Source organism: Gorilla gorilla, chromosome 5, assembly GCF_029281585.2.
Source record: "Gorilla gorilla gorilla isolate KB3781 chromosome 5, NHGRI_mGorGor1-v2.1_pri, whole genome shotgun sequence".
NCBI lineage: Eukaryota > Metazoa > Chordata > Mammalia > Primates > Hominidae > Gorilla > Gorilla gorilla.
Genome location: NC_073229.2, coordinates 81,781,655 through 81,806,288, shown reverse-complemented (window position 1 = coordinate 81,806,288; position 24,634 = coordinate 81,781,655). Strand labels below are relative to the sequence as shown.

Below are 24,634 nucleotides of genomic sequence, written 5' to 3'. Positions count from 1 at the left end.
AAACACAAATGAACCTTGTAAACATGCTATATGAAGTAAGCCAGACAGTGTATGATGCTATTTTATGAAATATTCAGAATAGGTAAATCCATAGAGATAGAAAGCAGATTATTGGTTTCTAGGGGCGGCAGGAGGTGATTGTTTAATAGGTGTAAGGTTTTCTTTGGGGGTGATGAAAAGGTTTGGAACTTGATAGAAATAGTAGTTGTAAAATATTGTGAATGTACTAAATGCACTGAATTGTACATTTTAAAATAGTTATTTGTATGTTATGTGACTTTCACCTCAATAAAAAAAGCAATCAGATCTTTTGAAAATCTGTTACCATATATAATTTACATTTTCTGAATTATGCTCATCTTTATTTCACATTTGTCAGTGTTTCCACAATGCATTATACATTTTCTTAAGTTTAGGTACATAAGAATTACCATTCACTTCACAGTGATGGCTTTCCATGAAAGAAGAAACCAAAAAGAATTTCAACTGGATTTAAAATAGAAAAATACTACAGAGAATCAGAACAATGTATTGTAAGAAACTTCAGCTTCACTGTCAGGCATAGGTGTGAATTCTGGCCTTATCATATATTAGTTCTACGGTTCTGAGCAGTTTCTTGCCTTCTCCAAACCTCAGCTTTCTCATCTATAAAATAGGGATAATGTAGTGGTGGGAATCAAATGAGATACAGTTTATTTGTGTAAAGCCTCCATCACAATGCTTTGCATAAGCAGGCCAAAAATAAAACAAACTACCGTGGCTTCAAATTGTTCTATTTCCAGAGACAGATCAAGCACACCCCTCATTACTACATAATAAGAAAGAAAAACTATTAAGGAGTAATAGCATTCAGAGATTACAATAAAAGATGTTAACTTAATTGTGGCATATATTATAATGAACTACCACTTTTAGGTTAGTCTGTAGGCAGCAATTATTGTTTATTTATTAAGCTCTGTGAGAATTAAAGATATGCCACAAGTGATTCAGTATAACAAAAAGACAATTTTCCTATAAACTTTATGTATTTATTGTTTGTTAATTTTTGGAGAGATGGAGTCTTGCTGTGTCTTCCAGGATGGAGTACAGTGGCACAATTATAGCTCACTGTAACAATTACTAGGCTCAAGTGAGCTTCCTGCTTCAGCCTCCCAAACAGCTAGAACTACAGGTGTGCCCCACCACAACTGTTATTTTTATTACTTTTTTAAAGGCAGGGTCTACCTATGTTGCCCAGGTTGGTCTCCAACTCCTGGCTTCAAGCAATCCTCTCACCTCAGCCTTCCAAAGTGCTGGGATTACAGGCGTGAGCCACGGTGGCCAGCCCCAATTTTTCTATTAAAATAGGACATAGCACAACATTATAAGCCCATGAAACAAAGTACAATTTGAAAATTTCATGTGCATCTTTCCACAATAGAAAAAACTTCTTCTGAGAAACAAACCATTTCAGGCCAATGAGAGATTTTACTGTCAATATTTTGAACACATATTCTCAATTTTTTTTTTTTTTTTTTTTTTTTTTTTTTGGAGACAGGGTCTCACTCTGTGGCCCAGGCTGGAGTGCAGCGGCATGATCATGGCTCACTCAGTCCCCATGGGCTCAAGCAATCCAGCAATCCTCCCACCTCAGCCTCCTGCATAGCTGACACTACAGGTGCATGCGTCCACGCCTGGCTAATTTTTGTATTTTTTTGTAGAGACTGGGTTTTGCCAAGTTACCCAGGCTGGTCTCGAACTCCTGGGCTCAAGCAACCCATAGGTCTTGGCTTCCCAAAATGCTAGGATTCAGGCATGAGCCACCGCGCCCAGCTCTAAAATTTCTGTATCTCAAAATATAAATATTTCTATCATAAAATTGCAGGTTTTTAAAGGAAAAGTTGAAGTGGAAAATAAAAGCTAAAAAGCAAAAGTGTTTTTAGAATAATTAGAAGCTTCAGACATCTAACTAAGGCAGAAACTATTGATAGATAGATACGATACCCAAACTAACAAAACATTGAAAGGATTTTTTAACTCACTGCCAATTTTGAAAAGAAATTAATGAAAGTATTGAGATTAAAATGTACACACACACACACACACACACATATATATATTTGAGACAGAGTCTCGCTCTGTTGCCCAGAGTAGAGTGCAGTGGCATGATCTCTGCTCACTGCAAGCTCCACCTCCCAGGTTCACACCATTCTCCTGCCTCAGTCTCCCAAGTAGCTGGGACTACAGGCGCCCGCTAGCACGCCTGGCTAATTTTTTGTATTATTAGTAGAGACGGGGTTTCATCGTGTTAGCCAGGATGGTCTCGATATCCTGACCTTGTGATCCGCCTGCCTCGGACTCCCAAAGTGCTGGGATTATAGATGTGAGCCACCACACCCAGCCAATGTACACCAATATTTTAAGGAGAAAAAGCTGAGGTGCCAATAAGAAATGACCAATATAAATTGTATATCTATATATTATTCACTGGTCATCAGCTATGTATTCCTGAGAAATAATTTTCCAATAGTCTTAAATTTCTGAACATTTTGCAAATAGAGGCAACAACGGCTTTTACTTCAGACCATTTTTTCAAAGATGTTCATGTAACACAATGGTCTCCAACCTTTTTGGAACCAGGGACCAGTTTCGTAGAAGACAATTTTTCCATGGGCCAGGGTGGAGAGGTGGTTTCAGGATGAAACTGTTCCACCTCAGATCATCAGACATTATTAGTTCGATTCTCATAAGGAGCTCACAACCTAGTTCCCTCGCATGCACAGTTCACAATAGGGTTCGAGCTCCTATGAGAACCTAACATGGCCACTGATCTGACAGGAGGTGGGGCTCAGGCAGTAATGCTTGCTTGCCCCAGCTCACCTCCTGCTGTTCCTAACAGGCCATGGACCAGTACCATGTAACATGGCCACTGATCTGACAGGAGGTGGAGCTCAGGCAGTAATGCTTGCTTGCCCTGGCTCACCTCCTGCTGTTCCTAACAGGCCATGAACAAGTACCAGTCCGTGGCCCAGAGGTTGGGGACCTCTGATATAATGAACAGCCCTGGAAGACAATGGTTCCTTCCACTGGATTAAAGAGCAGACATATGGCAGGAGAATTGCTTGAACCCAGGAGGCAGAGGTTGCAGTGAGCAGAGATCGCGCCATTGCACTCTAGCCTGGGTGACAAGAGCAAAACTCTGTCTCAAAAAATTAATTAATTAATTAAAAATAAATAAAAAAAAAGAGTAGACATACTTACTGTCCATAATAAAAGGTTCAGATTCCCTAAATTCAGGGTTTCCCTCCTCCAACACAAGCCACTGCATGTGCAGGTAGTACCTGGCCTTCATGTTGCTCTGTGGGAAGTAGGGCTCAAGGAACGAATGCAAGAAAAGGCTGGCATACTGCTATTGCTGGAATTGTCATGTCTTCTGCCAGAATCCATAAAAGTGTGGCAGCTAAGTTCTTAGCTTGCAAGTAGGGTAAAATCTCAGATCCTTCACAGTTCCTAACATGGATCAGATACTATGCTAGGTACTGGGAGCTCAGAGGGATAAGGGTTAGAATTTCATACCCAAAGACCTTGCAGTCATCCAGTACTACTGCTATTACCATCTATCCATTAGGCACACGACCATTTAACTTAAACTTCATTAATAACATTATACTTTCTTTCTAACTTTTAATCAAAGTAATGTATGTAAGGAAAAAAACTGAAGTACATTATGGCTTATTAAAATCAACAGTTCTCATATCACATTTCTTCCCACTACTTGGTTAGTTCCCAAGAGGCAATTACTTTAACCATTTCCATTTTTTATTACATAGGATGTTGTCTATGTCACTCTAAGTTATATGTTTATACTTTAAGTTCCTGATATAAACTTAATCCACTGCATTTTTACTATGAAAAGTAAATATTTTGGCTCATTATGCTACTTACCATCTACCCTTTCTTTCTCCCCCCATTAAAAAAAAGAAATTAAGTGGTTCATATCTATAATCTCAGCACTTTGGGAGGCCAAGGTGACAGGACTGCTTGAGCCATGAGTTCAAGACCAGCCTAGGCAACACAGCAAGACCTCTATCTCTACAAAAAAGTAAAAAATTAGCTGGGCATGGTGATGTGCACCTGTAACCCCAGCTACTTAGGAGACTGAGGCAAGAGGATCACTTAGGCCCAGGAGTTCGAGGTTGCAATGAGATATGATCACACTACTGCACTCCAGCCTGCGTGACAGGGCAAGACCCTGTCTATTTAAAAAAAAAAAAAAAGCGAAAAGAAAAAGAAGAAAAAAATTAAGGTATAATTTCCACACAGTAAAATATATCCCCTTTTTACTCAGGGACTAAGTTTTTTCTAAAAAAGTAAAAGTTTTTAAATAAAATATATTTCCTTTTATCATAGTTCTGCAACATTTGACAAATTCAGTTTTGATATTACCCTGCAATCAACACAGATCATTCCCATTACCCAAAAATATTTCCCTTGTCCTTTATAACACCTCTCCTGCTCCCAGCAATCACTCTGTACCTACAGATTTATCATACAAATAGAATTATACACTATAGTGCTTTTGAGTCTGACTTCTTTCACTTGGTATAATGCATTTGAGAACCTTACATCTTAATGGGTATACCAGTAATTTATTCCTTTCTATTGCCAGGTAATATTCCATTGTATGACTGTACCACAATTTGTTTATCCAATCACACACTGAAGAACATCTGGGTTGTTTCTAGTTTTTGGCAATTATGAATAATGCCTACACTATAAACACTTAGGAACAGATTTTTATGTGGACTTATGCTTTTATTTCAATTCTATAAATACTAGTTACAGGTATCACTGTGTCACATAGCATGTGTAAGCTTCACTTTATAAGAAATTGCCACACTCCTTTTCAAAGTGACTCTATGACTTGCATTTCCTCCACTATTGTATGAGACCTTCAGTCACTCTGCATCCTCACTAGCACTTAGTATTGCTAGATTTTTTAAAATTAGACCAATTCTATTTGGCATATCATGGTATTCATTGTAGTTTTAAATTTCATTTCACTAATGAGCTATATTTTTTCATGTGCTTATATTTACCATTCACACTTTTTCTTTGGTGAACTGTCTACTCAAATGTTTTGCCCGTTTAAAAAACTGTTTTCTAATTACTGAGTTTTGAGAGTTCTTTATATCTTTTGGGTTCACATCTTTCATGAAATTTATGATTTGCAAATATTTTCTTTTGGTCTGTGGCTTATCTTGTTCTCTTAAAGCTGTCTTTTGCAGAGCAAAATTTTTAATTTTGGTAAAGTCTAATTTATCACTATTTTCTTTCAGGGAACACACCAAACCCAAGGTCGTGCAGATATTCTGTTTTCTTTTGTAAGTTTCACATTTTACAGTTACTTAGTTCTATAATCCATTTTTAAATAATTTTTATATAAGCTTGGAGGTATATGTCTAGGATTTTTGCATTTGGATATCCAATTGTTCTAGATCTACTTGTTCTAGAACTCTGGAGTTGTTCTGGAACTCTACATTACCATTTCCTTATTAAATTGCCCTGGCACCTTTGTTTAAAAATCAGTTGCCCATATATATGTGGGTCTATTTCTGAATTCTATTCTGTCCAATTAATCTGTCTTCATCATTTCCCCAATACCACACCATCTTAATTACAATAGTTTTCAGTAAGTTTTGAAATCAGGAAACATGTGTCTCCACTTTGTTTTTCATTTTCATCAGTCTTTCATATAAAGATCTTATGGATACTTTGGATTTCTGGTACTGCTGTATATGGTATTAGGTTGCTACAAAAGTATTTGCAGTAAAAGCCACAATTATGTTTGCAGCAAACTAATACTTTTTGAAATGTTTAATTTCCAATTGTTCACTGTAAGAAATAGAATTGATTTTTGTATATTGAGTTAGTATCCTTCCACCTACTAGTTACAGTAGCATCTTGCTAGGTTCTTTGAGATTTTTTACATTCATAATCACTTTGAGAATAGAAAAAGGTTTTCTTTCTTCTTTTCTAATCTTTTGTTTTTCTTGCTTTATTGCTCTGCTTTAAATTCTACTTTATAGGATTTCAAATTATTTACATTTGTAATGGATTTTAAAGACCTAGACTATGATCTACCTGGGTTACTATTTCATGTCTCCTGTTGTTGGGTAACATGTTCTACAGATGTTAATTAGGTAAAGTTGGTTGACAGTATTGTTCAAGGCTTCTATATCCTTCCTGACTTTCTGCCTGCTTCTTCTGTTAATTATTAAGAGGAGTGCTGAAATCTCCAAATATAACTGTGGATTTGTCTAGTTGTCTTTTCAGTTCTCTATTATTAATTCATGTATTTTGAAGCTATGTTTTTGGGGCATAAATATTTATAATTTTTATATCGTGTTGGTGAATTGACTGCTGTGTATTTCTCTTTTCGGGGAGGAGAGGAAAATAAATGCAGGGGTACCCATTTTCTTTGGCCATATTCTGTTGTTTTATTGCTGTTTCTTAAGCTGGATACCAAGCTCATTAATTTTCAGTGATTTTGTAACACTATTAAGGTTAATTAAAAAGGAAAATTAAATGTGATCCTGTAAGTATGCTTTATAAAAAAATCAGCAACACCAGCTGAGTCACAATGATCTCTTTTCTGATCACCAACATTTTGATTACTTAAAACATCTATTTCTTGGCCAGGCGTGGTGGCTCACGCCTGTAATCCCAGCACAGTGGGACGCCGAGACAGGCGGATAATCCAAGGTCAGGAGTTTAAGACTGGCCTGGCCAACATGGTGAAACCCCATCTCTACAAAAATACAAAAATTAGCTGGACATGATGGAGGGTGCCTGTAATCCCAGCTACTTGGGATGCTGAGGCGGGAGAATCGCTTGAACCCGGGAGGTGGAGGTTGCTGTAAGCCGAGATTGCACCATTGCACTCCAGCCTGGAAGACAGAGCAAGACTCTGTCTCCAAAAATTAAAAAAAAAAAATCTATTTCCTATAGTTGAAGGTATCTTTTTCAAGTAGTTTTCTCTGAGATAAAAATAACCACATGGAGTTCTACCTTACGTACATTTTAATGATGTTTTTCTTAACTCTCATTCAATATTTTAATGTACGCTTGGAGTTTTCAAGATCTAATCTGCACTTAGGCCAACCTACAAAATTCAACCTTATCAAAATGTTTTACATGGAAGTTTCATTCATTAACTCTCTGCCCTTTAGAATACAGTCCACCAGCTGCTTCACTCTAGTGAGATCCACTCAATAAAGACATCAAATAAAAGCAAGATATTATTTACAGCTTGCTGGCATGCACTATACATCTGTGTTCATCTCAGATAAAAGGTTACAATGCAGGTCTAAAGGGTAATGTGAAAATTACTAACCAGCTTCCGCTAAGTAAGGAGTATACTTATGGATCAAGGGCAAATGGAGAAATACAGTGGAGTCAAAAGCAAAGAGTATACAAACATGGTCATTACTATTAACTGTAAACATTAATTTTCTTGAGATAATGTTAGTATATTAAGATTTTTTTTTAAAGGTGATTCTTTATGACTGCTAAAAAATGCCTCTAATTTCTTCTAGATTCCCTATCACATTTGTTGGTGGTAGTTTCTAACCTTTTCTATAACCAGAATATCATTCATAACCCCTTTACTCTCCAGCTGATGACCTTACTTTATTTACAAGGAAGAGTAAGACCAGTTGATACACTCCATCAACTTCCCTTTGCTGTGTCTTAACTATTTCCTCTATGTTCCCACATTGCTGAGGGGTATGCCTTTCTCTGTCACCATTCTTTGGTTCAAGTGCATATCGTCCTTCCTCCAATAAGTTACTTTTTCACTTGTGTCTTTGAGTTCCTATTTGCCTCTGTCTGCATACCACCATGCATACTCTAGGATCCACCTCATACCTAAATATGCCCATTCACTCTTCCAACATTTTTAAAGCACCTAACAAGTGTAACTCATTGGATTACTATGAGATAGAAAGTTAAGTAAAAATCCAGTCCTCCTTTCAGGAAACTCACAAACTATTGGGAAAGATGAACAGGTAAACAAATAATTACAATCAAGTGTAACAAATGTTAAGAGCAAAGGCATGTGCAATCCAGTCATGGTATAAAGGAAAGAGAACTTAATTCTGCTTGGTTAGAGAGTTATTTTCTTTCTTTTATATCTTCAACAAGCCCACCCTCTCTGACAGTTCTTTCTTCTCCTCCTCTTTCTACAGATAGGCTCAGGTCTTAAACCCGGAAATGAACAATCCTATGATGCTTAAGCTAATACCACTCTAGCATCCCCTTTACTGGCACTTTTTTTTTTTTTCTTGAGACAGGGTCTCACTCCATTGCCAATGCTGGAGTGCAGTGGCATGATCACGGCTCCCTGGAGGCTCAACTTCTTGGGCTCAGGTGATTCTTCCACCTCTGCCTCCTGAGTAGCTGAGGCTACAGTTGAATGCCACCACACCTGCTAATTTTTTGTAGAGACAGGTTTTTTCCATGTTGCTCAGGCTGGTCTTCAATGCCTGGGCTCAGCAATCTGCCTGCCTCAGCCTCCCTACTAAGTGCTAGCATTACAGGTACAAGCCACTGCACCTGGCCTGACACATTTTTTGAAAAGGTTATTTACTGTCTTTCATTAATGTTTTAAGCAAGTATAATCTTGCTTTTGATTTCTACCATTTTACTGACACCTCACCAAAGTCAAAGTCAAATAATCCTCTCAGCATATCCAACCACCTTTTCTTAGTTCTCTCCATGAAAAGAAATCTCTGCTACAAGGGACTCTGTGGAACTTATTCTCTTCTCAAAATTTTCTCCTTGACTTTTGTGATACTTCACTACCTTAATGTATTTTCTCCCTCTCTCCCCATTTCTGTTCAGTCTTCATTGATCCCACCTCCTTTTAATGCTTGACTAAGAGAAGGATTAGCCAAGATTACATTTTCATAAAACAGCTTTTGACTCCCTACCTCTTCTCTCTCTCCAGCAAACTCATTATAATAAGCTCTAAAGTAGAGTGGAGTTCAGGGGAAAAAAAAAATCTTAGGAGTCAGAAAGCCTGGCTTCAATTTTTGGTTCTACCACTGACTTCCTACCTATGCACCATGGCATGTCACATCCTAGGACTCCAAAAAAGAGAATGGCTTTCTACCTATGCTACAATTCTAACTGAAAAGACCATCAGATTTCTAGTCCTAAATTATCTAATGCCCTAAATCCACATTAATACCATTTAAATGCAGACATAATATGTTAACATAGATAGGTTAAGAACTTGTATTGTTTTCAAAAAGGTGATCCTTTATGATTGCTTAAAAAAAAGCCAGTAATTCTTTATTTCTAGATTCCTTATCAAATATGTTAGCAGCAGTTTATAACCACTAAAATTAAGTCACTCAAACCGAAACCAACTATACTTCCTTTAAGTTACCTATTAGTATTTATGTATTGGTGCCACCATTATCCTAAGCTTGAAATCTTAATACTCCTATAGTCTTTCATTTGTGCATTCTCTCTCCCTAATTCCCAACCTTCGTGCAAGGCCTAATTCAAAGGGCATCTCTTCCATAAAGGGTTCCTTGACCTCTTCAGCTGGTTATAGTCTTTCCCTCATCAGAAGACCCAAGACAGTCTATGTGTACCTCTCATGACACTTGGTTTATGTTTTTTTTTTTTCAGACACTGGTTTTGTGGGAGCAGGATTTATATCTGATTCTTCCTTGCATACTCTATGGCACCTTGAACACTGCTTTTCTCAAAGTACTAAAAAACTATGTAAGATTTGTTATCTGAACTTTGGACACAGAAGCAGCTGTAAAGTTGTCTAGAGTAACAATTTTCTTTAAATAAAAATAACAATTTAAAGATGTATGATGATTTAGATGTTCTAACTCTAAAATATATAATGTTCTTCTTAAGCTAAGGAAGCAGAAGCTCTTCCCCTATTCCTTCAAAATTCCAGTCAACTTGAAAGCACACTATAGAAAATAGTCTTTGCTATGTCACAATATTAATTTTTTAAAGGTAGACTTACTAAAAAATGTACTGTTTAACATTTGGTTTTACAATCTGAGCATTTCCATTGTTCATAAGACAAAGTATTTTGACAAACTCTTTGATCTGCCATCAGAAGTGTAGATTAAACACAGCAATAACTGATGCCTATCAGAACATTCAGCCAGTGTGTACTACATTATCATCTGCTCAGAAAACAATTTCCCAAAATGAAATATGCTGTCATTAATTTTCAGCTTCATTAATAAGCTTCCATGCATTGCTCAAAAATTTTATTTTTAAGGATGTAGTCCTCAATTGAGATAGTAAAACAAACTGAGGTGTGGGGGAAGGTTTCCAGCTTCCTTTATGACTAGGAAAAATAAAAATGCAGCTTAGCAGACAGAAGAACTAGAATTTCCCAAGAGTCTAAACCAGATAAGTCAAGGTTTTAACTTAATACATCTTGAAGATAAGATGTCTGGTGTGAGGCCTGACAAGTAATACACAGCATCACTGCAAGAACATTAAATAAAACCGAGAGATCTGTCTAAGGCCTCATTACTGCAGATGCATAGAGAAGAATATGACCTACCTGGCTTATCCCTCCAGGAGAGATCTTGTATGACTGCAACTTTTGCTTCAGCAGCTCTGGATCACTGTGACGGAATGGGCACCCTGACAACAAAAAATAAGCCAGCACACAAACAAGGTTATTTACCCACAACTTAGTACAATACCACACTCGAGAGACCATCTAAGCTCCCCTTAATTGTGTAACAGCTTATTAATAAAAAAAGGTAATTGCCCATGGGTGCAACTGCTTTCCTCTTTTTATCTAAATGATTACTTAGCTGTATGGTTATCAGGGCACTCCAGGCTCAAGAGTTACATAAAACATTGCAGCATTCTCAGGCTAAGATGTCCATTCAACAGGAAGAGGGAAAACAGCTTTAATTACGCTCCTTGCTAACAAGCACAAATAATCACAAAATAGCTGCATAATAGCTTATTTTAAAACTTTATACAATCTTCTTATATTCTAGTCTAAAAATTATATAAAAGGCATATGAGAGAAGGAAGATAGATAAACAAAATGCAAAACATGCAAACTCTGAGAAAGAAAAAAATTCAACATCATTTTCAAATGTAAATTATATGCCTATTTCCTAAAGCGTAGAATCTATGAAAAAGTAAAAGAATCATGGATGGAAATGAGATGAAAAAATAAACTATTACATAGAAAAACAACTTATGGTGGATGTGTGTCATCTCTATGTTATTTCATGAAAAAAATGAAATACCACTAGAAATATTCACATAAATAAGAACACAGAAGAATTTGAAATACAAAAGCTGTTTTAGGACAAGATCTAGAAAATTTTAGATATTTTAATAAACTGCAATGGTAAGTCAAAATGATTATCAAAAATTTAATATAGAAAAGTCTTTTTTTCAGTCATACAGATGATAGATTTGTAAGTTAATAATTGTGCATTTTTCACAAATTAGAAAATCTAGAGGAAATGACTAAGTTCCAGGAAACACACAACCTTCCGAGACTGAAGCAGGAAGAAAGTGAAAATCTGAACAGACCAATAATGAGGTCTGAAATTGAATCTGGAATAAAAAAACCTATCAACCAGAAAAAGCCCTGGACCAGGTAGACTCACAGCCAAATTCTACCAGATGTACAAAGAAGAATTGGTACCAATCCTACCAAAACTATTCCAAAAAACTGAGGAGGGGGGACTCCCCCCATTAACTCAATTTATGAAGTCAGCATCACCCTGATACCAAAATCTGGCCGAGACACAATGAAAAAAAGAAAACTTCTGGCCAATATCTCTGATGACCATAGAATCAAAAATCCTCAACAAAATACTAGCAAACTGAATCCAGCAGTACATCAAAAAGCTAATTCACCATGATCAAACAGGCTTTATTTCTGGGATGCAAGTCTGACTCAACATATGCAAATCAATAAAAGTGATTCACCACATAAACAGAATTAAAAACAAAAACCATATTATCTCAACAGAAAAAGATTTCAATAAAATCCAATATCCTGGCCAAGCGCGGTGGCTCACGCCTGTAATCCCAGCACTTTGGAAAGCCGAGGCGGGCGGATCACGAGGTAAGGAGATCAAGATCATCCTGGCTAACACGGTGAAACCCTGTCTCTACTAAAAATACAAAAAATTAGCTGGGCATGGCGGCAGGCACCTGTAGTCCCAGCTACTCAGGAGGCTGAGGCAGGAGAACGGCATGAACCCAGGAGGCGGAGCTTGCAGTGAGCCCAGATCGCACCACTGCATTCCAGCCTGGGAAACAGAGTGAGACTCCGTCTCAAAAAAAAAAAAAAGAAAAAAAAATCCAATATTCCTTCATGACAAAAACCCTCAAAAAACTAGATACCAAAGGAATATACCTCAAAATAATAAGAACTATCTAAGAGAAACCCACAGCCAACATCATACTGAATGGGCCAAAGCTCAAACCATTCCCCTTGAGAATGGGAACAAGACAAGGATGCCCACTCTCACCACTCTTACTCAAAATACTACTGGGAGTCTTACCCAGAGCAATCAGGCAAAAGAAAGAAATAAAAGCCATCCAAATAGGAAAAGAAGTCAAACTATCTTTCTTTGCTGATGATATGATTCTATACCTAGAAAACCCTAAAGAATGCACCAAAAAGTCTCCTGGAATTAATCAGTGACTTCAGCAAAGTTTCAGGATACAAAATTGATATAGAAAAATCAGTAACATTTCTTTTTTTTGAGACAGAGTCTCACTCTGTCACCTGGTGCAGTGGTGCCATCTCAGCCAACTGCAACCTCCGCCTCCTGAATAGCTGGAATTACAGGTGCACGCCACCATGCCTGGCTAATTTTTGTTTTGCTTTTTAATTTTAGTAGAAATGAGGTTTCACCATGTTGGCCAGGCTGGTCTTGAACTCCTGACCTCAAGTGATCTACCCATGTTGGCCTCCCAAAGTGCTGGGATTACAGGCATGATCCACCATGACCAGCCTTAAAAATCAGTAGCATTTCTACATACTAACAATGTTCAAGCTGAGAGCCAAATCAAAAACACAATTCTCTTTACAGTAGCCACCAAAAATTAAATAAATAAAATATTTAGGAATACATCTAAGCAAGGAAGTGAAAGATCTCTACAAGAAGAACTACAAAACGCTGCTGAAAGAAATCAGAGACAACACAAACAGGAAAACATTCCATGCTCATGGATTGGAAGAATCAATGTCATCAAAATGGCCATACCACCCTAAGTAATGTACAGATTCAATGCTATTTCTATCAAACTACCAATGTCATTTTTCACAGAATAAGAAAACAACTATTCTAAAATTCATATGGAACTAAAAAAGAGCCTAAATGACCAAAGCAATCCTAAGCAAAAGGAACAAAGCCAGAGGCATCACTCTACCTAACTCCAAATTATACTATAAGGCTATTGTAACCAAAACAGTATGGTACTGGTACAAAAACCGACACATAGACTAATGAAACAGAATAGAGAATCAGAAATAAGACAGCATACCTACAACTATCTGACCTTCAACAAAGTCAATAAAAATAGGCAATGGAGAAAGGACTCCCTATTCAATAAATGTGTTGGAATAACCAGCTAGCAGAGACATGAAAATTCTAAGAACAAAAAAGAAATGCTAGCGATCAAAAACACTGTAACAGAAATGAAGAATATCTTCAATGGGTTCATCAGTAGACTGGACATGACTGGGGAAAATCCTTGGATCTTGTGGATATGACAAATAGAAACTTCTGAAACTAAAAAGCAAAGAGAAAAAAGACAAAAACAAAACAAAACAAAATACAATACCTAAGAACTATGGGACAACTATAAAAGGTATAACGTGTAAATGAAATCCCAAAAGGTGAAAAAAGAGAGAAAAGAACAGAAGCACAGATGGGGAGAAAACATTTGCAAAAGACAAATCTGATAAAGTACTGTTATGCGAAATACACAATGAACTCTTGTAAACTATGGGCTTTGGATGATAAGGATTTGTCAATGTAGGTTCATCAATTGTAACACATGTACCAGTGTGGTGTGGGATACTGACAGCAATGGAGGTTGTGCGTGTGTTGGGGCGTGGAGGTACATGGGAACTCTGAACTTCCCACACGATTTTGCTGTGAACCTAAAACAGCTCTAAAAAATTAAGTTTATTACTTTTTAAAAACGGAATAAGTAAATGTTTCCAACAAATAATGAGTTCATTGAGTGCTAAGTATAATATTTCTTGACTGACAGAGTTGAACTTAGAAACAAAATAATAACATAAAGCACTGGGATAACAAGATACAACTTAACAGAAATAAAGTTTTGCATTTAAGCTAATGAAAACCAACTAATTAAGAGACAAATGCTAGAACCTGGAAATTTGCAGACAAATCCCTGGGAGTTTTACTTGGCCACAAGCTTAATCATAAGTTGACTGCCTGGTATGGCTGCTAGGCTAAAAAAGGCTTCAGGCTTCCCCAACAGAAGTACCTGGACCCATGCTTTTCAAACTTTAGAAGACATAAAACTCACCCAGTGTACTTGCAAATAAAGTCTGATTTTATATGACTGAGGGTGCACCCTGAGAATCTGCATTTCTAAAAAAGCACCTCAAGGGACTCTGAAATAAGTGATAAAAACCACTCAATATCTATTACCAGGCTGGGTGTGGTAGGTAGCTCAGGCCTGTAATCCTAGCACTTTGGGAGGCCAAGGCGAGCAGATCACCTGAGGCCCGCCAGCCTGGCCAACTAGGCGAAATCTCGTCTCTACTAAAAATACAAAAAATTAGCCGGGCAGGGTGGCAGGTGCCTGTAATCCTAGCTACACAGGAGGCTGAGGCAAGAGAATTGCTTGAACCCAGGAGGTGGAGACTGCAGTGAGCCGAGATCGCGCCATTGCACTCCAGCTTGGGCAACAAGAATGAAACTCTGTCTCAAAAAAAAAAAAAACTATGTCTATATATAGATCTATCTTATCTATCTATCTATATAACGAGTGCTGGCCACTTCTTCATCTATTAACTAATGAATGTATGGGCATTTTTTAATGATTTGGTCACATAGAATGTCTTTCTAAAATTATTGTTTATGATTATTTGATCTTTAGCAGTCCAAAAGTGTGCAGTCTTTTAAAAAGTGTTGAAGATTCTAAAACAAAAATAAGTTTTGACACATACTGTAGTAAGCTTTGATAATCCAGAAAATTTACTGATATAAACTATTAATTCATTCTTGGACATACCAGACAAATGAGATGTTTTGTTTTTCTTTTTAAATAACTCAGGCAAACTGGTAGTTATGGCAGATATCACGACATGTTAAATTGCCCACTTAATCTTTGTTGGTTAATCAGATGATGGTGATAAGAAAAAAACCTCACACTTTTCCTTAGTAGTTAGCCTTTGGAAAATTAATGAATCTACTATTCCAAACTTAGAATATTCTAATTTCAAAAAGCTTTGTAAAACTTACATCGCCCTCTAAATCACTCGCAGAACACTGCAGAAGATGAGGGAGACAGAGAACAGCGGGAAGGAAGAAAGTGAGAACTGAAAAGCCTAATCCAGCACAAACTGAAGTGCAGCTGAATGAATTTCTCTTGCCTGACCTAGTTCAGTAATAAGACAAATTGTTCTAAGAGTAATGGAGCTCTAGCTTGACAGTGACGACTGACATAAGCTACAAACTAGGTCCTGACAGGAATGCAAAAAGCCACAACATTGTTTCAGTGTTTCCAACAGAGCTCTTGGATTTCTGTACTTGGCCAACATATCCAGTGGAGGCACTTACCATGATAATCCCCTTGGCATGGTGGATTGGATAGAATAATCTTCAGGCAACTGAAAGGTGTATAGTCTGTCCTCTTGCCTTCCTTTCCAAAGCTGTGATGGATGTTGTAAGAGTAACCTTTATCAAACTGATTGGGAGGAAATGGAAAAAGAGACAAAGTCAGCCAATAATTATACTAGTGAGGTCAGCAACACAAGCTAGAATCAAAGAGTGCAAAGCGATATTTTCTAAAATAAATTCAGCATTCAAGGGCAGATGTACATTCATGCCATGTATATTATTTAGGTCCTTTATGATACAAATAATTTCTTTTTTTTAAAAAGGTACAAAACTTACAGAAAACAAATTTATCAGGTAGAAGACAGCTAATGTTACCTATACATTTAAAGATAAAGAAAATCTTTTCCTGAGAAGAATAATCGATTTGCACTTCTTCGTTTGATTCCAAAGATTATAGAAGAAAATCAGTTTAGCCTCTTTTCTATCCACCTTCCTCTAATTCTCCCTGAATTCCCATATCTACCCATTCTACTTCCTAAATGCCTATTAAAATAGTTAATCCTAGGCCAGGTGCAGTGGCTCATGCCTGTAATCCCAGCACTTCAGGAGGCTTAGACAAGAGGATCGCTTGAGCCCAGGAGTTCAAGACCAGCCTGGGCAACACAGTGAGACCCATCTCTACAAAAAAATTAAATATTAGCTGGGTGTGGTGGCATGCACCTGTCGTCTCAGCTACTCAGGAGCCTGAGGCAGAATTATCGCTTGGGCTGGGGGGTTGAGGCTGCAGTGAGCCATGATTGTGCCACTGTACTTCAGCCTGGGCAACATAGTGAGACCCAGTCTCAAAATATAATAATAATCCCTTCCTCTGGATTTCCACTATACAAAATAGTCAGCAAATGCTTAATGAATGAAGTACTACAACTGCCTCCTACCCAGAATCCTTGCCTCCATGTTCATAAAACAAGCTAATGGGACAGAAGGGACTTTGAATTGGGTCAGACAGGAGAACAAAAGGAACCAGCATATAATGAAAAGTGACCAGGTGCCAGGCATTTTGTAGCAGCTTTTAAAAGTGTAATCCCATTTAATCATTTAGATAATCACAACTCCTCTATGATACTACACTTGAGAAAACTGAAGTCCAAAGAATGAAGCAATGTGATGTACGACAGTTATTAAATGGTAGACATGTACAGACAAGTCTGATTCCAAAACCCATCTCTACAAAAAAATTAAATATTAGCTGTGTGTGGTGGCATGCACCTGTCGTCTCAGCTACTCAGGAGCCTGAGGCAGTGAGCTATGATCGTGGCATTGCAGTCAGGGCAACAGAGCAATATTCTGACTCTAAAAAAAATTAAAAATTAAATTTAAAAAGTCACTAACCATCAGGCATTGGAAAACATTTAATGGAGCAGAATAATGGGTTGATAGCCTTCCTAATGCTATAGTAGACCAAGGAGTACTTCACATTTTTTTCTTCATGCATGCTGGTACTGAGGTGGGTGCAAAGATCCAATAGACAGATCTTACCTCAAGGAGTTTATGGTCCTGGAGGAACTAATCACCTATGTGAATGCGTGATTAATAGAAAATAGCATGATAATGTGTCATAAAAGAAGTAAAGTGCTATAAAAATCAAATATGTTATGAAGATAAATTAGAGAGGTCTAGGTATAAGTATAGGTAAAATGCTATTGGAATATGTAGGAAGAAGAGATTACTTCTGATTTTGGACCACAAAATGAAGTGTCATTTAAAACGGAGTCTGAAAGAGAGAAGTTATGTCCTAAAAAGATTTAACTGGAAGTTATTATTTTTAAATATCTTGTTATTTCTTATTACTAAGGAAGTGTGGTATTATGGAAAGAATGTGGGCTATATTCAATTCACTTCTGACACTAACTAGAGCTTGTGCAGATCTCTCATGGATTAAGAGCTCAGTCACACAAGACTGTGCCCTACTTCATATACCAATTGCAAGCAGTAGGTTCCCAGGTCACCACAACTTCTGACCAGTTTGGCCACAAGTGGGAGGTTACCACAACCCCCTTCTCAGGTTCAGTAATGTGCTAGAGCAGCTCATAGAACTCCTGGGCTTAAGTGATCTTCCCACCTCAGCCTCCTGGGTGACTAGGACTACACGTGTGTGTCACCAGACAAGGTCTTGCTATGTTGCCCAGGCTGGTATCAAACTCCTGGGCTCAAGCAATCCTCCCACCTTGGCTTCCTAAAGCCCTGGGATTGCAGATGTGAGCCACTATGCCGGACCCTTGGTTGATGATTTTCTAATTCCACTACTAGGTGACACTCATCTGGCATAACAACCCATACCCCATTGGTTAACCAAAAGCAGACAATGTACCTTTGACAAGATATCTGGCAAGAGCAAATATTCAATACTGGTGGAATCTTGGACAAAAATCTAACTTTCCTGGGAAAGAGGTAGGGGTTAGGGTGGGTGTCCCATGTTAAGTGATCATTTGGGTAAAAACTACAAACCTAAAACCAAGTTTCTAAAACGAATTTTAGAGTATGGCAAATGACTGATTTAGTCAAAAATTTATCTTCTACTCTGAAAAAAATACATGTTTGTTTAAAAGACAAACCTTGCCACTTTTATACTGGAGCACAATCTTAAACTACCACTGGGTGATCTCTCAAGGCTGTCACAAACAGAATTATTAGAAGCTGTGAGTGGCTGTGGAGCACATCAAATGTTCCTACATGATACTTTAAGCAACGCTTGTTAAATAGTGAGAAGCCAGATTGCCCAAATAACAAGTCATTTTCAAAGGGCAAAATCTTCAAGGTTCTCACTCTAATAATTAGAGTGAAATGGCTATAAAGAGCTTATAGTTTTTACTGCTATGATTCTTTAACTTATAAAATGGATACTGTAGAAAGCTTAGAGAATGATTACTTGGCAGTTTTTCATACATGAAATTAAAGTATCATGTAGATAGAAATAAAAATAAAACAGATTATTTTGAGTTTATAAATAATTATACATATTGGCAATGAACTGAAACTTAAATACAAAAGGTGGGCAGGCCATATTTTGGAAAACAGGTAAATCCCCCCTCTTTTGAGTGACCGCAAGACACTTCAGAGTTGCCCTTGGCTTGCCTTCTCTGGGCTCATACTAAGAGCAACACACACAGAGTAGGCTTTTTAAAGATCCCAGGCTTTGGAGGCAGAGAAACCTGGGAAAGAATCCCCAGCGTGTCCACTTATAAAGGGTATTACTTCAATCCTCAATTATCCTAATCTATAGGGACAGTAATATTAATGCATTAAATTGCTATGGAGATTATATTAAATTAAATTAAAACACTAAGCAGAGTACCTGTCACATCCTTTGTTCTCAATAAATATTAGCTGCTATTGGTGAGGGAAAAAATGGAAAATATTTGGTGTCCTAGTTTAAACACTGACTATGCTATTGCAAAAGACTTCTATTTCAGTAGATACTAACAGAACCTTTACCTAAAGGTTTAAGGAGGATAAAAGACTCACTAAACTATTCAATTACATTTCCAGTCATCTTCTTAAAATGTCCCCCTTCTTCCAACTCCTATCCACAACTCTAACTATTCATACAAAGTGGCTCAAATGTCACTTCCTCTGTGGAATCTTCCCAAGCACCCAAGGCAGAAGACGTTGCTTCCTCAAAAGAACGCCCAGCAGCACTTTGTACAGTGCTGTACCTTTCTTGTTGCAATGGAATTTATTTTTGTATTTATCACTTCCAAACTAGGAATGCTGTTAAGGGCAGGGACTTGGTTGCATACTCATCATAGCATGCCTACTCAGTATCTGATAAAACATCTACTCATAGGAGGTGCTCAATAACCTTCACTTGAATGAAAGAGCAAATAAGCGGTAGCTGTTTGGAAAGATGAATGTATAAATATGCTTCAAGGGATTTTAACTTATCAGGATTAAATAACTTCAAAAACTTGCCAAATCATTGCAAGTTTACACGGCTGTGCTATTTTGTTCTTCTGGATAGCTTTTCTTCTTCACTGCAACAACAACAACAAAGACTGAAAAAGAGTTTAAATGATGCCCTATATAGAATATAGTGGATACATTAAAAGATAATAAAAGTAATAAATTTTATTTTCTTTCAAAAATTGCCTCAGTATAGTGGGACTGGGCTGTCCAATACTTTAAGAGAATAAGAAAGAGAGTCAGAATAAGAGATAGGAAAATACCTTGCTATTTTTTGTGTGAGATTTTTTAATTTGAGGTTATAATTTAAATATAGTGAAATGCAGATATCTTAAGTCTATGGTTTGATAAGTTTGGGTAAGTGACTATACCTATATAACCCACACCCCTACCAGAAAATAGAACATTTCTATCAACCTGTAGAATTCCCTCTTGCTTCTTCTCAGTCAATATTCCCCTCCCTCCACAACCAGAAGCAACTACTGATCCGATTTTTGTTACCACAGATTAGTTTTAACTATTCTATAACTTTATATCAATGGAATCATACAGTATAAAGTATTTTGTGTCTGGCTTCTTTCATGTCCTTTAATGCTTCTGAGATTTATCCTTGCCATTACATGTATCAGCAATTTGTTCTTTTTTATTGCCGAGCAGTGTTCTATTGTATGGATATACCAGATTGCTTGTCTAGGCTCTTGCTGATGGACACCTGGATGTGATATTGTGATACAATAAGAAATGTGTATTTGATCCCTGACCCTGGTTCCTCGCAGAGAGTTCTCAAAACTCTTGTAATTTCCTGAGCAAGAGGGATGCTAGGTGCATCTTTTGTTCTAATATTTGGTCTGTGGCCCCAGTTTCTAACAGAGTTGCTAATCCCTTGGAACTTCCTGGGCATTGATAAGAATGTCTTTTGTTCTAATGAGGTGACTCTTGGTGGGCTCCTAGATGGGGGCTGGTCACCAGAAAGACCAAGCCATAATTAGAAGCCTGGAACTTTCAGCCACACTATGCCAGCCTCCAGGAAAAGGACAGGGCTGAAAAATGAGTTAATAAATGCTCAGCCTATATGATGAAGCCTCCATAAAAATCCCTAAACTACAGGGTTTAGAAAGCATCTGGGATGCTGAAGACATGGAGATGACAGGAGGGTGGAACACCCAGAGAGGGCATGGAAGGTCCATGCCGCTTCCTACATATCTTACCCAGAGTACTTCTTTGGCTGTTCACCTGTATCCCTTAAAACATCCTTTATAATAAACTGATACATATAAGTGTTTCCCTGAGTTCTATGAGCTGCTCTAGCACATTACTGAACCTGAGAAGGGGGTTGTGGTAACCTCCCACTTGTGGCCAAACTGGTCAGAAGTTGTGGTGACCTGGGAACCTACTGCTTGCAATTGGTATATGAAGTAGGGCACAGTCTTGTGAGATTGAGCTCTTAATCCATGAGAGATCTGCACGAGCTCTAGTTAGTGTCAGAAGTGAATTGAATATAGGCTATCCGGCTAGATCAGAGAATTGGTCAGTGTGAGAAAAATCCACACATCTGGTTGCTATACTCTCTGTGTTGAGAGTACAGTAGGAGAAAATTGGTTTTTTCCTACCATACACACTGGGTTTTTACAGGTTTTGGCTATTCTCAATCAAGTGGCCATGAACATTCTTACATATGACTTTTGTAGGTATATATTTTCATTTCTCTGGGATAAATACTAGAAGTGGAATTGCTGCCAAACATTTTCCAGAGTAGTTGTACTATTTTATACCCCCACCAGCAATCACTGACAGTTCCACATTCTCCCCAACATTTGGTATGATCAATATTGCTAATTTTAGCCATTCTGTTGGGTAGCCAGTGGTATCTCACTTTGCATTTCCCTGATGACTAATGATCATGAGCACTTTTTCATGTGCTTTTTGACCAGTGATATTCCTTATTTTACGAAATGTCTGTTCAAATCTTTTGCCCATTTAAAAATGTTGATTGCCTTCTTTTAATTATTCCATAATTGAATAATTCTTTATATATTCTGGACACAAGCCTTTTGTCAAATGTAATTGTAACAAAGGCTTATCTACTTGATGTTATCTTCTGATGAGCAGGTGTTTTTATTTTTGATGAAGTCCAATTTATCAACATTTTAATGGTAGTGCTCTCTGTGTCCTAAGATAAATTGCAAAGATATTTTTATGTTGTCCTTTAGAAATTGTAATGTTTTAGCTTTTAAGTCTAGGTCTTGATTCATCTCAAGTTAATTTTTGTCTGTGGTGTAAGGTAGGAATCAAAGTTCTTTTTTATTCTGCATGTGGAAAACCACCTTTCTGAACACCATATGTTGAAGACACTTTCTTTTTCCCATTAAATCACTTCAGCATCCTCATCAAATTTGACCACATATGTGTAGTTCTATATTTGGAACTGGATCTGACTGGATCAGATCCAACTGGACCCCACTGATCTATATGTCTGTCCTTTTGCCAATAACACAGTCTTGATTACAATAGTTTTAGAGTAACTTTCAAAGGTAAGTGAGTCCTACTTTGTTCATTTTCAAGATTATTTTGGCTATTCTACGTCCTTGCATTTCCATATAAATTTTAGAATTGGCTTGCCGATTTCTTTTAAAAAGAGAATGCTGAAATTTTTAACAATCAGTAGTTTATGTCTTCACAACTGCTATCTGTCCACAAGTAACCAATAACCAGAAAAACAAATAGCATTTCAAAGAAAAGAAAACTTTCAAGAAAGAAGACTTTCAAGTCATCATTAATTTCACTGGTGAAAACAAGGACATTAAAATTTCCACCAAACATTTTATAAACAACTTCTGTTTGTTTCTTTAGTCACAAACATGAACTATAATCTTTTTTGTGAAAACTTTTAGGTAGGAATTGAATTTAATTAGATACAAGATTTCAGTTATGTTCATCACAAAATAGGGAAAGAACATTTTGGTAAGTTATTCTGTTAAAATAATGGAAAGCGAATCTCTCTAAAAGAGAAAAGCTAAAAGTATTAACTTCCCTCTTCTTTCCAATTCATTTACTGCCTTTGTATACATGTCTAAAATTTGGACTCTTCCAAGCCTACTGGAAACAAGAAAAAAATAAAAATAAATGAAACTTGGATCTTACTAAGCTTTCAAACTATCCATGTATTTACCAAACAAATTGTCATCTCTGGTTTTCAAATTTACAAATTCAAGAAATATTGTACAGAGACTGTATTTACTTGGAGATATTTTTTAGCAAATACTTTCTAGGTCTTCATATCCATGACTCAAAGGAAAACCTCTAAGCATTGGGTATGAAAAGAGGTAGGAAGGCCGGGCATGGTGGCTCACACCAGTACTTTGGGAGGCCGAGGCGGGTGGATCACTTGAGGTCAGGAGTTCGAGACCAGCCTGGCCAACATGGTGAAACCCCATCTCTACTAATAATACAAAAATTAGCTGGGTGTGGTGGTGCATGCCTGTAATCCTAGCTACTCAGGAGGCTAAGGCAGGAGAGTCACTTGAACCCGGGAGGCAGAGGTTGCAGTGAGCCAAGATTGCGCCATTGCACTCCAGCCTGGGTGACAAAAGCGAAACTCCATCTCAAAAAAAAAAAAAAAAAGAGGTAGGAAGAAGTAAATAGAAAACATATGTTTCTGTCTAGGCTCTTCGCTCCCACTCCATTCATTCAGTGTGGGGAAAGGCCAGAAAGTCAAGACAGGTCTGAAGGTGGGTACGTGGCAGTTTGCAACCTTCCAAATTAGTCCAGACATCCCAGCTGTGGCACTGGCAATACACCAATATGCATTTCTATCAAAGACAGCAGTAAGTTACTTTCAGAGGCATTATGTTAAATGATGAACTCAAGAAAAACTGTAAAGCAGGCACACCTTTATCCAGTTCCAACCCTGTTCTCAGAGCCTCTTTCACAACTTTGTCTTCTATCCCGAGCCCACCCAGGGTCTAGTGACCTTATTATATTTTTTTAAAGTATTTATGCCCAAATCTATTCAAACACTATGGTATAAACATCTCTTTGCTGACATGGACAGTGCATTGCATGGTCTTCCTTAGAATAAAGTCTTTCCTACAAGGAAAAAAACACAAGACTAAATATTACTCCTATTTTCTTTTTTTTTTTTGAGACAGAGTCTTACTCTGTCACCCAAGCTGGAGTGCAGTGGTGTGATCTTGGTTCACTGAGACCTCTGCCTCCCAGGTTCAAGCCATTCTCCTGCCTCAGCCTCCTGAGTAGCTGGGATTACAAGTGCCCTCCACCACGCCCAGCTAATTTTTGTATTTTTAGTAGAGACCATGTTGCATGTTGGCCAGGCTGGTCTCGAACTCTTAACCTCAGGTGATCCACCCACCTCAGCCTCCCAAAGTGCTGAGATTACAGGCGTGAGCCATCACGCCTGGCCTACTACTCCTATTTTCAAAGCAACAAAAACTTCATTATGCAAGGTCGGCTTGAACAATAAAGTGAGAATGGTTAAAAAGTATCCTTTAGAGAGAGATTTGTATTCAAAAAGGAACATCTTCTTGACCTAAATGAGGCAAAAGAGCCATGTATATGTGCACAGAAATCAGCATAAGGATATGGCATTTAAAAATTTTTAATTTTTAAATTTATTACACATGCAGGTTTGTTATACCGTTATATTGTGTGAAGCTGTTAGGGCTTTTAATGATCCTGTCACCCAAGTAGTGAACAAAGTACCCAATAGGTAGTTTTTCAACCCTTCTTCTTTTCCCTCTCTCCTGGCTCTAGGTCCTCAGTGTCTATTGTTCCCATATTTATGTCCATGCATACCCAATATTTAGCTCCCACTTATA

The 24,634-nt window shown here is 37.5% G+C and overlaps 1 pseudogene; it reads right to left on the bottom strand.

Annotated features, from left to right (window-relative positions):
- LOC129534463 (DNA primase large subunit-like) overlaps nt 1-24,634 on the bottom strand; it is a 278,547-nt pseudogene that overhangs the window by 29,665 nt on the left and 224,248 nt on the right.